The following is a 14,566-nucleotide window of genomic DNA, read 5'->3' on the forward strand; positions in this document are numbered from 1 at the left end:
GCTATTGGACCACCATATTTGAATCTACTTGAAAGCCACGTCCGCCATATTGTAAGCGATCAAATCGAGTGGGCTTGTGATGAAGCAAGTACAGAGGCTGCGGGAATAAATACCGTTTCACAGTTTTTTTATTTTTTATTAGGGAAGCACTCAAAGATGCACAATGTCTGTTTAAAAGGACATTAAAAATACAAGATACAGGCTACGTACTTACATATTGTATAAAGAAAGAAAATTAGCGCATTTCCAGTAGTCCGAATTACAAAACAAATCACAAGACATTGCCAAAAATTTAAACCCACTTACAGGGAATGAAAATATAGAACAGAAAACCTTGAGCAAAGTAATATAACATCGAGAAATAATTCATATAACTTTAATAATAATAATAATAATAATAATAATAATAATAATAATAATAATAATAATAATAATAAATCCTAGTAACTTTCCATTTACCTGGAATTGGAATTTTGTATGGATTTAGCCTAATTTTACGACCGGATGCCCTTCCTGACGACGCCAACCCTAGGTGGAGCGATGTATTTACTATTGCATGTTTTTGTAGTCGTTTGTAGTATGTTCTGTTGTGTGTAGATGAAGAAGGTTATCCAGTCCCGGATCCAGAGTAATTAACTGTCGACTACCCGGTTAAAATCCTCAACCCGGTCGAATCCGGTGCCCTCTGAACCAGAGGCCAGCACGCTGATCATTCAGCCAAGGAGCCGACACTAAACAACTTGGCAGGTTCGATCCTGGCTCAGTACGATGGTATTTGAAGGTGCTCATATCCCTCAGAACTCCTGCGGGACAACATTCCGGCACCTCGGCTTATCCGATAAAGTAGTTAATAGGACGTAAAACTAATAATAATTTACAAAAAATAAGTATTCTAGAGCCGTGGGGTACAAGGTTTGAAGTGAACAATGGTGTAATAAAGTATCCCTTAATAATAATAATAATAATAATAATAATAATAATAATAATAATAATAATAATAATAATAATAATAATAATAATAAAATAACAAGAATTTGAAATAATTGTTGAAAAAGAGAACAGTTCTTCTTGTGATAATGATCTTAAATCACATAAGTTAACTTTCCTGAATAATTCACTTCGGTTATCTTTGGAAGAAGATTATGGTAACGCCGATTTTTATTTGCCTCAGACACGCCTTATAGCTACGATGGGATAGGGAAAGGCTAGGACTGCGAAGGAAGTGTCAGTGGCATTAAGGCACAGCAGCCCCCGTATTTGCCTGATGTGAAAATGGGAACCACGGAAAACCAGCTATCAGTGCTGTCGGCAGTGGAATTAAAACTCACTATATCCCGAATGCAAGCTAAGAGCTATATACCACGAAGCACGTAGCCAACTCGCTCAGTAGTAGTGATGATGTAGGACTGAAAGTCATCATATTACTCCGTATCGTTGGCAGAGGGGATGGGGTGACTAGGAAATTCTAAATATTGAAGGTGTGGCATTGGACAGCAGGCGTCTTGTAACACCGTTGTTCACTTTATATTTATTTTCAAAATGCTGGGGAAATGTGCTCTGTAGAATACAATGTAATAATAAATAGTGGTCTTGGTTTTTCTTCCTACCGACTACTTAGTACGGTTTACGGAGAAGCTGAAGTGCCGGAGTTTTGCCCCGGCGGAGTTCCCTTACGGGCCGGAAAATCTACTGACACAAAGGTGACCTATCTGAGCATCTTCAAATACCAAATATGGCAACTTGGGCTCAGAAAGCTAGCGCTCTACCGTCTGAGCCACTTAGTCAGGCAGGATACATTTTTATCGTGTTTGGCTGCCAGTTCCTACAAGAAAATAAAAGTAGGCCTAATGTACACATGCTGGATTGTGCTACACAGGCAACGTAATTCTGCTAATCGCCCAAAACTGTGTACTATAGTAAAAAAATCTTATGTGAAATATGATATTTATTCTTCGTGTTTTCTCTACAATTTATGCAATTGCATGCCACACACGTAGAGAGCATAATTTCTTCGATCTAATCTGTTAAAAGTATTGCACCGTATGTGGAAGAAATTATATGAATGGCGCTTAAACTATGGAGTCACCACCCAGAGCGCTGTAGCAGCCATGTTAGCCACTCTATAGTCCTCTTTCTAGCTCGTTGGGTACTGAGAATAGAAATGTCAAATCCAAAGAGGTTGAAATAGAGGTAGAAAACCAAAGAGATACTATGTCGGATGAGGAGCTGGATGTAACCATGGAACTACAGAGTACGAAGACTATAAACCAAAGAGTAGGATTAGAAGAGATGCGACTAGAAATTGATAAGTTAGTCAAGCATAGTGAAGACTTATTAGCATTAGTTAAGATGACTCCCAATACCAAAGCGGAGATAAAGAAAGGTATTAAAGAAATGGGACAAATGGCAGAAATAATCCGTAGTCGTTCGTGGGAATGGGAACAATTTGATGTGAATGAAGATCCAAAGGCTAGGAGTGATTTGGAACAGGGCACTACCTCCAGTAAGAAAATAACCCGTGATGTTGGGACACAGGCACAATTCAGTGACAGAGTGCTAGATATAGAGCAGACCCTCTTGGAAGCTACGTGCTTTGACGAGTTTGCGAAGCTATTGGATAAGGAATGGCCTGACTGTGTTTACAGTAACATGCACGTCATCTCCGGAAATATAGGGAAATCGACTGATTGGGATATATCAATGGTTGTAAACCCCAAACATCTTACAGAGGAGGATGGAATTATGAGAAGCATGAAGAATATGCGTACAGAAATCTCTGACTTGCTGAACTCTAATCTGGAGGAAGGTAAGACGGAATTCCTGCGCACTATTACGCAAACCTACACGAGTCGAGGAGGAGAGCGGGAGAAGCTGCGATATGTATATGTAATACCATATTCATTTAATCAGGATGGAGTAAATGACCTGCAGAGCCTGTATTCATGTCTCACCCACTGGAGAGAGATAATTGAGACTCATGCAAGAAAGAAGGTGCTGATAACTATCCCGGATACCCTTGATCGGAATGATATAAGGAAAATCTTGGAATGGATGTTTCGTAAAAGTGATATTGAAATAGGGTGCTTGGAATCGGGTAAAACGCAGGTAAAACAGGCTGTTTCTGTGGGATTAACATAGAAAAAGAAATCCTTAAATGATAATACTCAGGAAACAGTTACGTGCAAAGCTGCGGGAAAAACGTACGCCGAATTGCTTAAAAAAGTAAAGGAAGGAGTAAACATTGAAAAAATTGGCGTTAAAATAAAACGAATAAGGAAAACAGCAAAGGATGACCTTATACTTACTGTAGAAGGCAAAGGAAAGGCAGACGTATTACAACGTGAGATAACTAAAAACGTCAAGGAAATAGAGGTTTCAACAAAAAGGAAGGAGACAACAATTCTAGTGTATGGCATGGATCCGGATTTAAATGAAAACTATCTCAGAGCAGCACTCTCCTTAGAAGCTGATGTCGAAGAATCTCAGATCAATATTACGTCCGTAAGACCGGGGAGGTTCGGAAATCTGAATGCTACCGTAATATTGCCAACGGAACCATCGAAAATACTGTTAAAGAAAAAGAAAATAAATGTGGGATGGGCAACCTGTATGGTGAAGGAAAAAGTTACAGTTGCAAGGTGTTTTAAATGTCTTGGATTTGGACATAAAGCGCCACACTGCGACGTTAAGGATGACCGGTCACGGAGCTGTCTAAATTGTGGACAAGAAGGCCATTTGGCGAAGGATTGTGGGAACATTTTGTTTTGCACCATGTGCCAAGTGGAGGGCCACCGCTCAGATCAAATGAAATGCCCTACTTACAGGAAGCTAATATTAGAGGCAAGGAAGTTGAATTTAAACGACCAATAATGGACATACTGCAGGCGAATCTCATGAGGAAATCTGACAGTCATGACATCATGTATGCGACAGCCTTGGAAAAGAAAGTAGACTTAGTGCTTGTTAGTGAGCCAAACAGAAGGCGAGTAGCCGAAGGTGGTTGGTTCACGGACAAAAGATGTGAGGTAGCTGCATATTTTTTAAATGATAAGTTGGAGGTGCTAAGCATAAGGGCAGAAGAAGGATATTTGTGTATTCAACTCCGGCAATATCAGATTTATTGTTGTTATATCTCTCCCAACATCCCTTTTGATATTTTCAAAGCTGAAGTAGATGCAATAGTTCAGGACTGCATGGTGTCAGGTATTGAATCTATCATTCTCGGAGACCTAAATGTCAAGTCGCCTCTGTGGGGGGCACCAACTGCAGATCGTAGGGGAGAATATTGGGCAGAATGGATAGCGACCCTAGACTTGGTGGTTCATAACACTGGAATCTTACCAACTTTTTCCAGAGGGAACTCAGAGTCTTTCATAGACGTCACCTGCTCAACGCAGGGTATAGCATCATTCATTGTTGACTGGGAAGTTATGGAAGATGAATCTCTCAGCGACCATCGTTTTATTTACTTTCAAGTTAAGGGATCGAAGAAGCTTAATGATATCACGAAAACGGTGTGGAACTATAATTGGGAAACTTTTAAAATTGCAATCGAGTGGATGTCACAAACTGTAGATACAGTGCAACATACTCTAAAAGATGTAACTGCTGTTCTTAAAGATGCTTGTAGGACCAGCCGACTGAGAGGATCAACAAAATATAAAACACGAATCCCTTACTGGTGGAACAATGAAGTAGACATGCAAAGGAAAGACTGCAATCACAAGAGACGAATTCTTACAAGATCTAGGATAAAAATCAACCAGGTCAACTTAATACAATTAGAAGCTGAATATAAGGCATCAAAGAGGCAACTAACGAAGCTAATAAAGGATTCTAAGAGAAATCTCTGGCGAAAGCTATGCGAAGATCTAGACAGTGATATCTGGGGAGCGAGCTATAAGATAGTGACCGGTCGAATAATCAACAGGGTACCAGTTCAGCTCCCAGCTGATAGAAGGAAAGCCATAGCAATGGAGTTGTTCCCTTGTACTAATGACAGACTTGAAACGAAATCAGATTTTTGTGTTGCAGAACCGTTCACTGTGGTTGAGTTACAAGAGGTAGCATGCAATATGAAGACTGGTAAGGCACCAGGTGTAGATGGAATCCCACCAGAAGCCATCAAGTAGGCAGTTGAGGTGGCATCTGGTTGGATCTTATCAGTCTTCAGTGATTTATTAAAAAAGCGTGAATTCCCCGATGAGTGGAAAGTAGCCAAGCTAGTGCTGTTATTGAAGGCAGGGAAACTATCATTAGATCCATCAGCATACAGGCCACTTTGCTTATTAAACACCTTGAGCAAACTTTACGAAGGATTGATTAGACTGGAGAAAGAACTTGAACAACAGGGAGGACTTTCTTCAAACCAGTTTGGATTTAGAAAGGGTAGAACCACAACCCAAGCTATTGAGAGAGTGATTCAAATACAGGCAGAAAGCAGTGAGAAATGGGCTGCCTTGATAATGCTAGATGTCAAAAATGCTTTTAACACTGCTTCTTGGAGCATTATTTTGAGAGAACTTCGCAGGATGAACATTTCTCAGTATCTACAACAAATAATTGTTAAGTACTTCAAAGGACGAAGAATACGTTTTCATAATTTAGAAGATCTTGAAATGAGTGCTGGCGTTCTACAGAGATCTGTCCTAGGACCCACCTTGTGGAACATTCTATATGATGGTGTATTACGCCTGCAGCTGACAAAAGGGACAACATCTATTGGTTATGCAGATGACCTTGCAATAGTGGTAATAGCAGAGAATGTAGAAGAACTGACCGTCCAAGTAAATGAATCACTGAGACGAGTTAACCTTTGGATGGTAAATAATAAGTTGAGATTGGCTCCACATAAGACTGAGGCTGTAATTTTGAAAGGTTCCAGGAATTGGAAAAATGTCCGTTTCTTATTAAATGATATAGTGATTATCCCAGGAAAGTCTGTACGATACCTTGGGGTTCTTATTGACAGGAATTGCACATTTGGTGCACATGTGAAGGCAGTAACCCAAAAGGCAGAGAAGAAGGCATCGGCATTGGCCAGACTTATGCCTAACATCGGGGGACCAAGAACAGTTAAGAGACAGATTATGTGCTCTGCAGTATATTCCATTTTACTTTATGCTGCACCTATCTGGCACAATGCACTCAGGAGGAAGATTCACCGAAGAGCTATGGAAAGAGTACAGAGGAAAATGCTGCTCAGAGTTACCTGTGCATATCGAACTGTTTCGACAGCAGCTTTACAAGTTGTAGCTGCCAGTATTCCCATTGACCTCCTCGTTGTAGAGAGAAAACTTTGGCATGAAAAGGGTGCAACTATATCTGCTGAAGAAAAGAAAGCCTCGAGGAGCCAACTTTTACTAGACTGGCAAGACCGATGGGATGGCACAACCGATGTTGGCCAATGGACAAAAAAGCTAATACCCAACATAGGAGACTGGCTTAAATGTAGACATCGGCAGGTAGATTACTATCTGTCGCAGATCCTGACAGGACATGGAAGATTCGGCATATACACCATGAAGATGGGAAAGACGCAGGGAGATGGTTGTCGGTACTGTTCTGAAAAGGATACAGTAGAACACACCTTTTTCTACTGTGTTCGATGGAAAGCCTGCCAACAACTTGGCCGACAACTCACGCCAAGGAATCTGGTTCAGATTATGTTAGAGAGCCCGTCTGCCTGGAACACAGTAAAGGCAATGGCGACAAGCATTATGGGGCTGAAGGAGAAAGAACTTAATAATATACATCACTCCATTCTGATGTCATGCCGACAAGCAGTTCCAGAATGGTCTGAGCGAAGAGGGCAGGGGTTTTTAGTTGGTAGAAATCCAACTCCCACACAGAGTGGTGTCTTTAAAAGATTTTCCCCTGCCATAACAAAAACTACTACTACTACTACTGCTGCTGCTGCTGCTGCTGCTGCTGCTACTACTACTACTACTACTACTATGGTATGTTGTCAAAAGTAAGCTTATTACCCCACACCCTAGATATAGTCAAGTAGTAGTAGTAGTAGTAGTAGTAGTAATGGGATTTGAACCATTACAGCATCATATGACCAAAGTATTCTAGCTTCCTTCTCTTGATGGTAGTGAGAATTTCTGGTTCTTTGTTCATGCGGTGCAAAACGTCTATATTGGTCATTTTAGCTGTCCAAGGTATCTTCAGCATCCTTCAGTACGTCCACATTTCAAATGCTTACAACTTCTTATACATGGTCTCAGTTAGTGTCCATGCCTCAATGCCGTGTAACAGAATGCTGAAAACATAGCACCGGAGTAGTCATGTCCGTAGTGAAATGGAAAGGTCACGGCTTGTCAAACGTTTTCTACGTCTCTGAAAAGAAGTTCTGGTCTACTCAATTCTTCATCAGATCTCGTGAGTAACATCCCGGTCATCATTGATGTGACATCCCAGGTATTAAATGTTGCCACTCTCGCAATCTGTTCCTTTGCTGCTGTGAGATTACCTTGAATGCCATCTTCTTTTCTACTTATAACCATCCAGTTGGTCTTCTTTACATTAAGCCTCAAGCCCATTGCACTGCTGGCTTCAGTGACAGCATTAAGTAGTTCCTGTAGATCCTGGAGATTGCTTGCAAGTAGCACAGTGCCATCAGCATACCTGATGTTATTTATGATGAAACCATTAACCACAACTCCTTGAGTCTTTCCGTTATACTGTATAGAGTAGTAAATAAGTTACAGCTTTGTGAGCAACTGCAAAAATGACCTCAACAATGTTGTGAGATGGATTGCAGACAACGGTATGATGGTAAACAGAATGAAAAGTCAGGTTGCAAGTATTACCAAGAGGTGAAGTCCTCTCAGTTTTAATTACTGTGTTGATGGGGTGAAAGTATTTCATGGGGATCTCTGTAGGTACTTAGGTGTTAAAATAATGAAAGATCTTCATTGGGATAATAACATTAACAAAAGTTTTGCAGAGCGAGTAACTGCGTTGTTTGGGCCATGTATCTCTTACCTTGCAATTGGAAGACAATGGGTTTTAATCCCACTGTCAGAAGCCCCAAAGATGACTTTCCATGGTTTCCCATTTTCACACCAGGCAAATGCTGGGACGGATGCTTCCTTCCCATTCCTAGCCCTTTCCTGTCCACTGTCACCATAAGACCTTTCTGTGCTGGTGCAACATAAAGCAAATTGTACAAAAATAAATAAATAAATTATGAGGTTGTAAATAAAAGTTACCGATCTCTTAACATGCTTATGAGGAAATTTAGGGGTTGTAGTAAAAATATAAAGAAGAGGGCATATAAATCACTGGAAAGACCCCAATAAGAGAATGTTGATTTGATTTGATTTGAGAACTGGAAAGGAACCAAAGGATGCAGCACGATTTATTCTCTGTGATTTCCAACAAAAGAGCAATATTACAGAAATGTTGCAAATTTTGGGTTGGGAAGACTTGGGAGTAAGGAGATGAGCTGCTTGGCTAAGTAATAATAATGTTATTGGCTTTACGTCCCACTAACTACATTTTTACGGTTTTTGTGGATGCTGAGATGTTGGAATTTTGTCCTGCAGGAGTTCTTTTATGTGCCAGTAAATCTACTGACACAAGGCTGACGTATTTGAGCACCTTCAAATATCACCGAACTGAGCCAGGATCAAACCTGGCAAGTAGGGGTCAGAAGGCCAGCACCTCAGCTTTCTGAGCCACTCAGCCTGCCGCTTGGCTAAGTGGTATGTTCTGAATTGTCATTGGGGAGAAGGTGTGGGATGGCATTAGTAGACCAATAATCTTGAGTTGAGTTTTTTAAAGTAGGGAGGACTCTAATATTAAGCTGAATTTGAAGTTGAATTTAAAACTGAAGAGGACAACATTGTGGGAAATACCAAATTCATTTACAGAAAGAGGAATTCAGAATTATAATAATGTACCAAGGGAGTGTTCAATAAATTTCCGAATTCTTTGAAATCACTTAACCCTGGATTACTAAGCTTTCGTCTGCCGGACAACGCGCGCTGATATTAGTAGCTCCCCCTTCCCCCTCCCACAAAGGTATTTGCTTCACTTTCTCTCTAGCTTCCTTTGTGTGAGTCCTGACCTTGTAGAGAACAGTTGTATCACCGCACGTTGCTTCATTCCGTATCTACAAGGACCCCGTCGTCTGAGGTACGAATGCTTAGTGACACCGTTACTTTTATATTTTATACATAGTTGAGCAGTTATTTATTTATTTATTTATTTATTTATTTATTTATTTATTTATTTATTTATTTATTTATTTATTTATTTACTCTGGATATTCTAAAAATAAACAATAGTTCATTGCACACTGTGACAATGAGTACTTCCAATACATAGGAATATATAATTTCACTGTTACGTTCTCATTAGCTGTAATTGTGTGTTGAAATTGGGAAGTTACTCCAGAAAACTGAAATATATTTCAGATGGCAGAGAATATCAGAGATGACCCACACACAATACTACAACTTTTGACAGAAGTAGATGACACTGGCGACAACACAGCAGTAACTGGAGAGACATGCAGTGAACCGGAGGATGGCTTTGAAGAGGACGACATCGAATTAACTGACAGAGAATCTGACCCGGAATATAACCCACAGTTATATGATTCCTATGATTCTGACGAGCCGTAAAGAAAGAAAAGACGTGATCCTCTGATGACGACCCTGATTCGACTAATAGCAATTCAAACCTGATTGTTTCCAGTGCTAGGCATCTGAATGTTGTAGTCCCTAATAAGACCACTCTACGAGGGAGAAATAAACACAAATGGTCAGCACTTCTGTCGAGAAACCGTAATACCCAAACACCTGCCAGGAACATAATTCATATAAAGCAAACCCCTTTAGGAGAAGCCAGAAATGTTTCAGCACCCATGGAATGGTTTTCTTTATTCTTTAACGATTTTATTTTAGATAAACTGGTACAACACACGAATGAGAAAATACAAGTTCAGACTTGTAACTACACTAGAGCTAGTGCAACAATTTCTCAAACAAGCAGGGAAGAAATCAACGCTCTTTTTGGTATACTTGTGTTATCAGCAGCCATGAATCCAATCATCTTGCTACAAGATAACTGTTTGATCCAACTTTCAGTGGTTACAGAGATAAGGCAACATTGTCAAGTGAGTGTTTTGATTCTGTTGAAGTGTCTTAGATTCGATAATAAATCTACTAGGGTAGAGAGACAAGAGAGTGACAAGTTTGCAGCCATTCGAGACGTGTGGGATGAGTTTATCAAGAACTATGGAGACCCATACAAGCCACAAAATTAACAAACCACTGACGAACAACTCGTTGGATTTTGTGGACGTTGTTCTTTCAGGATGTACATCCCCAACAAACCTACAAAATATAAAATATGAAATTAAGAGTGTTATGTTGAACAACATTGGGACCAAATATATGATTGACGCTGGGCCATATTTGGGGGGAAAAAAATACAAATATGTCTGGTCAACCTCTCACTCATTATTTCGTAAAAGAACTGACTGTGATCATCCATGGTTCGAATAGGAATGTAACCATGGGTAATTGGTTTACCTCCATCCCACTGGCTGAAGATCTTTTGAAACCACCTTACTCGTTGACAGTTAAAGGAACAATAAGAATAAACGTGAAATACTCGTGAGCTCCTTGAAGTGAAGAAGCAAAAAATCGGCATGTCAATGTTTTGTTTTGATTGACCAAAAACTCTTGTATCATACAAACCAAAGCAGGGGAAAGTTGTTGTTCTGCTATCCACTACTCATGAGGACATAGAAATAAGGGATATCAGTGGCAAACCTGCAGCAATGGAATTTTATAATGAAACAAAAGGTGCAACAGACTCTTTCGCACAAATGTGTTGCAGTATGAGCTCTAGTAGGAAGATGCAGCGCTGGCTTCACTATGAACAATATGTTCTTAGTTAATGGATATACTTTGTTCTGCCACAACATCCTCTGAAAGTGAGAAAAACCTATCTCGAGAAGGGCATTCGCGCAGCAGTTAAGCAGTGACCTGATTAGAACTCACCTCCAGCTCCGCCTTGCGCAACCAACTTTGCAGCGGTAATTACGTGGTATCATCTGCGAGATTCTCAATGTAAATCATATAGTACACGGGCCAGATGAAGCACAACTTGGCAAAAAGAAAATATGTGCATTTTGTTCCCCAAAGCTACGAAGAATGACACGGTTTTATGATACTGTTTGCTATCAAGCCACGTGCGGTGACCACCGATCAATGTGTGCTGAGCGTTGAAATGACACGAGTTTGTGAAAAATGGAAAAATTGTCTGTACATAGAATGTATTTCGTGCTGGGTTTAGTATTAAGTTTTAAATAAAGTAATTGTAAGAGTTATGGAAGGTTTGTTTTTCGTAGTCTCATAGACGAATGCTTAGTGTTAACGTATTTCATAGAAGAGCTTAGTAATCTAGGGTTAAGAAAAGACAAGGTAAACAATTGATAGAAATCTGCCCCTTGGGCAACCGCTCTGAATGCAGATTACTGGTTTAAAAAAATCTTAAATGATCTATTCAGACAAGTGGAACAAATAAACAAAGAAGATTTAATTTTCAAATGCAATAATAATGTTTAGCCATGTGGAACTTGAAATGTGAAGAATCTAACAACATAATTAAGAAAAGAAATGCGTTGTCTAAAGTAATTCCTGTCTGAAGTACTTATTTGATTACTGTCCACATGAAAGAGCTGCTATATGTAACGTCTGGAGAGGTGTTATAGAAGCCCCTGTGTATAAAAGAAAGGGTGATAAACATAAAGCCAATAATTACAGGCCAGTCAGCTTGGCATGTGTTGCATTTAAGCTTTGGGAAAGGATCCTTTCTGAATATATTAGACATGTTTGCAAAATTATTAACTGGTTTGATAGAAATAGTTTGGGTTTAGGGAAAGTTATTCCAAAAAATTATTGCTAATATTCTGTGTTAATCATTTTAATTTAATAATCAAATATCTGTAAAGTAAAGAACATTCATACAGACCTTCACACTCATCATTTGCCACATAATTGCTGTTCACTGTCAACGTATTAGTGCTTGTATAGGTAGCTCAAACGTATTGTGGCACCATATTGAGTGTTGTATGAGGAACTGTGTATCACAGATGAAACTCTTATCATCATATTGGGTAGTAACTTCGAAGAAAATTAAGATGGCGAAGATTTAACTCTGATGATGCTGTGTCCTAGGCCAGTGATCTAAAAGAAGGATGGGAAGCTTTATATGAATGAATATGATTAAAACATTTGCAAAAGATATTTGACTGAACTATATATTTCTTTTAAAATAGTCATCTTGTCATGTCTTAACAACGTAAAGAAATGTGAGCGAGAAAGTGAAGAGCGGCAAGTATCGCATACAGCAGGCACAGCCAGCCACCCTAGGCACTCATCTCTAAGGCTATGCATCTGCTCTCACTTTGCTGGAGTGAAAAGGTTAATTATTGAAAAATTAGAAAAGACCTGTTTTTGAATGCACTATCTGAGATACATCCATACCAAATTTCAGCTCAATTTTTCTTGCAGATTTGAAATAAACAGATACTGTATCACCATAAGTTGTTATGCAATTTTCTACAAATAATATATTTTAAGGTCACCTCTAAGAATGTTTCAGCAAAATTTTATGATTATGAATTTGATATGGTTTTTGAATGCAGACAGACAGATGTCACTTCATTTTTATATAGAGAGATACAGTTATGATGTACATGCTACGAACCATGTGACCTCACTGCGGTGGGGAGGCTTGTGTATCCCAATGGAGCAGATAGCCAAACCACAGGTCCAAACATATCAAATGGATATCTGTCAAGAGACCAGACTAACAAATGTTTTATCGAAAGGGAGGTAGTAGCTATTCAGAAGCTGCAAGTGTGAAAGTCTGGATGATTGACTGATAAGGCCTTGTAATAATACTCAACATGGCTTAGCTGTGTTGATACTGCTGCACAGTTGAAGCAACGAGAAACTACAGCTGTAACTAACTCCTGTGAACATGTAGCTGCAAAATTTTAACAAGTATTGCTTACAGAAGCACGGAAAGACAAGTTGAAACTGAGTTGGGAGAAGATCGATTTAGCTTCACAAGAAATGCAGGAACACGTGAAGCAATCCTGACTTTACATCTGATCTTAGAGGATCAAATGAAGAAAAACAAGCCCACATACATGGCGTTTATAGATCTTGAAAGGGCATTTGATAATTGGAATAATGTTAATTGGACAAAGCTATTTGAGATTCTGAAGGTGGTCGGGATCATATACCGAGAACGAAAAATTATCTACAATCTGTATAAAAATCAGTCTGCAATGATAAGAAGTGAGGGTTTCGAAAAAGAAGCAGCAATCCAGAAAGGAGTGAGGGAAGGTTGCAATTTGTACCCTCTCCTTTTCAGTGTTTATATAGAACAGGCAGTAAAGGAAATCAAAGAGGAATTTGGGAAGGAGATCACAATCTAAGGAGAGGAAATCAAAACCCTGAAATTTGTTGAAGATATTGTTATTTTATTTGAGACTGCAGAAGATCTGGAGAAATTGCTGAATGGTGTGGACAGATTCTTGGGTAGGAGTAGAAGATGAAAATAAATAAGTCCAAAACAAAGGTAATGCGTGCAGTCAAATGAAGTCAGGTGATGCAGAAAATATTAGATTAGGAAATGAAGTCTTAAAGGAAGTAGATGAATATTGTTACTTGGGTAATACAATATCCAATGATGGCAGAAGTAAGGAGGGCATAAAATGCAGACTAGCACAAGCAAAGAGGGCCTTTCTTAAGAAAAGAAATCTTCTCACTTCGAACATTGATATAGGAATTAGGAAGATGTTTATGAAGATTTTTGTCTTGAGTATATTACTGTATGGAAGTGCAACATGGACAATAACTAGCTTAGAAAGAAAGAGAATAGAAGCTTTTGAAATGTGGTATTACAGAAGAATGCTGAAGGTGAGATGGATAGATTGAATTACGAATTACGAGATAAGCGAATTGGTGAGAGGAGATCGATTTGGCTAAATTTGACCAGAAGAAGAGATAGAACTCATCTTAAGACATCCAGGATTTGTGCAGTTGGTTTTTGAGGGAAGTGTAGGCAGTAAGAAAGAGCCTCCACGGCTCAGGCGGCAGCACGCCTGCCTCTCACCGCTGGTATCCGTGGTTCAAATCCCGGTCACTCCATGTGAGATTTGTGCTGGACAAAGCAGAGGCGAGACAGGTTTTTCTCTGGGTACTCCGGTTTTCCCTGTCATATTTCATTCCAGCAACACTCTCTAATATCATTTAATTTCATCTGTCATTCATTAATCATTGCCCCAAAGGAGTGTGACAGGCTTCGGCAGCCGGTAAAATTCCTATCCTCGCCGTTAAATGGGGGGCTTCATACATTCCATTCCTTACCCAGTCAAATGACTGGAAACAGGCTGAGGATGTACGTTCTGTAGGCAGTAAGAATGGAAGGGGTATGAATATGACAAGCAGATTATAGCACGTGTAGGATGCAGTATTTACGTAGAAATGAAATGTTAGCACAGGATAGGGTGGCAAGGAGAGCTGCG

General features: G+C 39.5%; 1 protein-coding gene across 2 annotated transcripts in view; it reads left to right on the top strand.

Annotated features, from left to right (window-relative positions):
* LOC136872738 (arrestin domain-containing protein 2) overlaps positions 1–14,566 on the top strand; it is a 192,872-nt gene that overhangs the window by 118,243 nt on the left and 60,063 nt on the right. The window lies entirely within an intron of this gene.

The sequence above is a fragment of the Anabrus simplex genome, chromosome 4 (genome assembly GCF_040414725.1).
Source record: "Anabrus simplex isolate iqAnaSimp1 chromosome 4, ASM4041472v1, whole genome shotgun sequence".
NCBI lineage: Eukaryota > Metazoa > Arthropoda > Insecta > Orthoptera > Tettigoniidae > Anabrus > Anabrus simplex.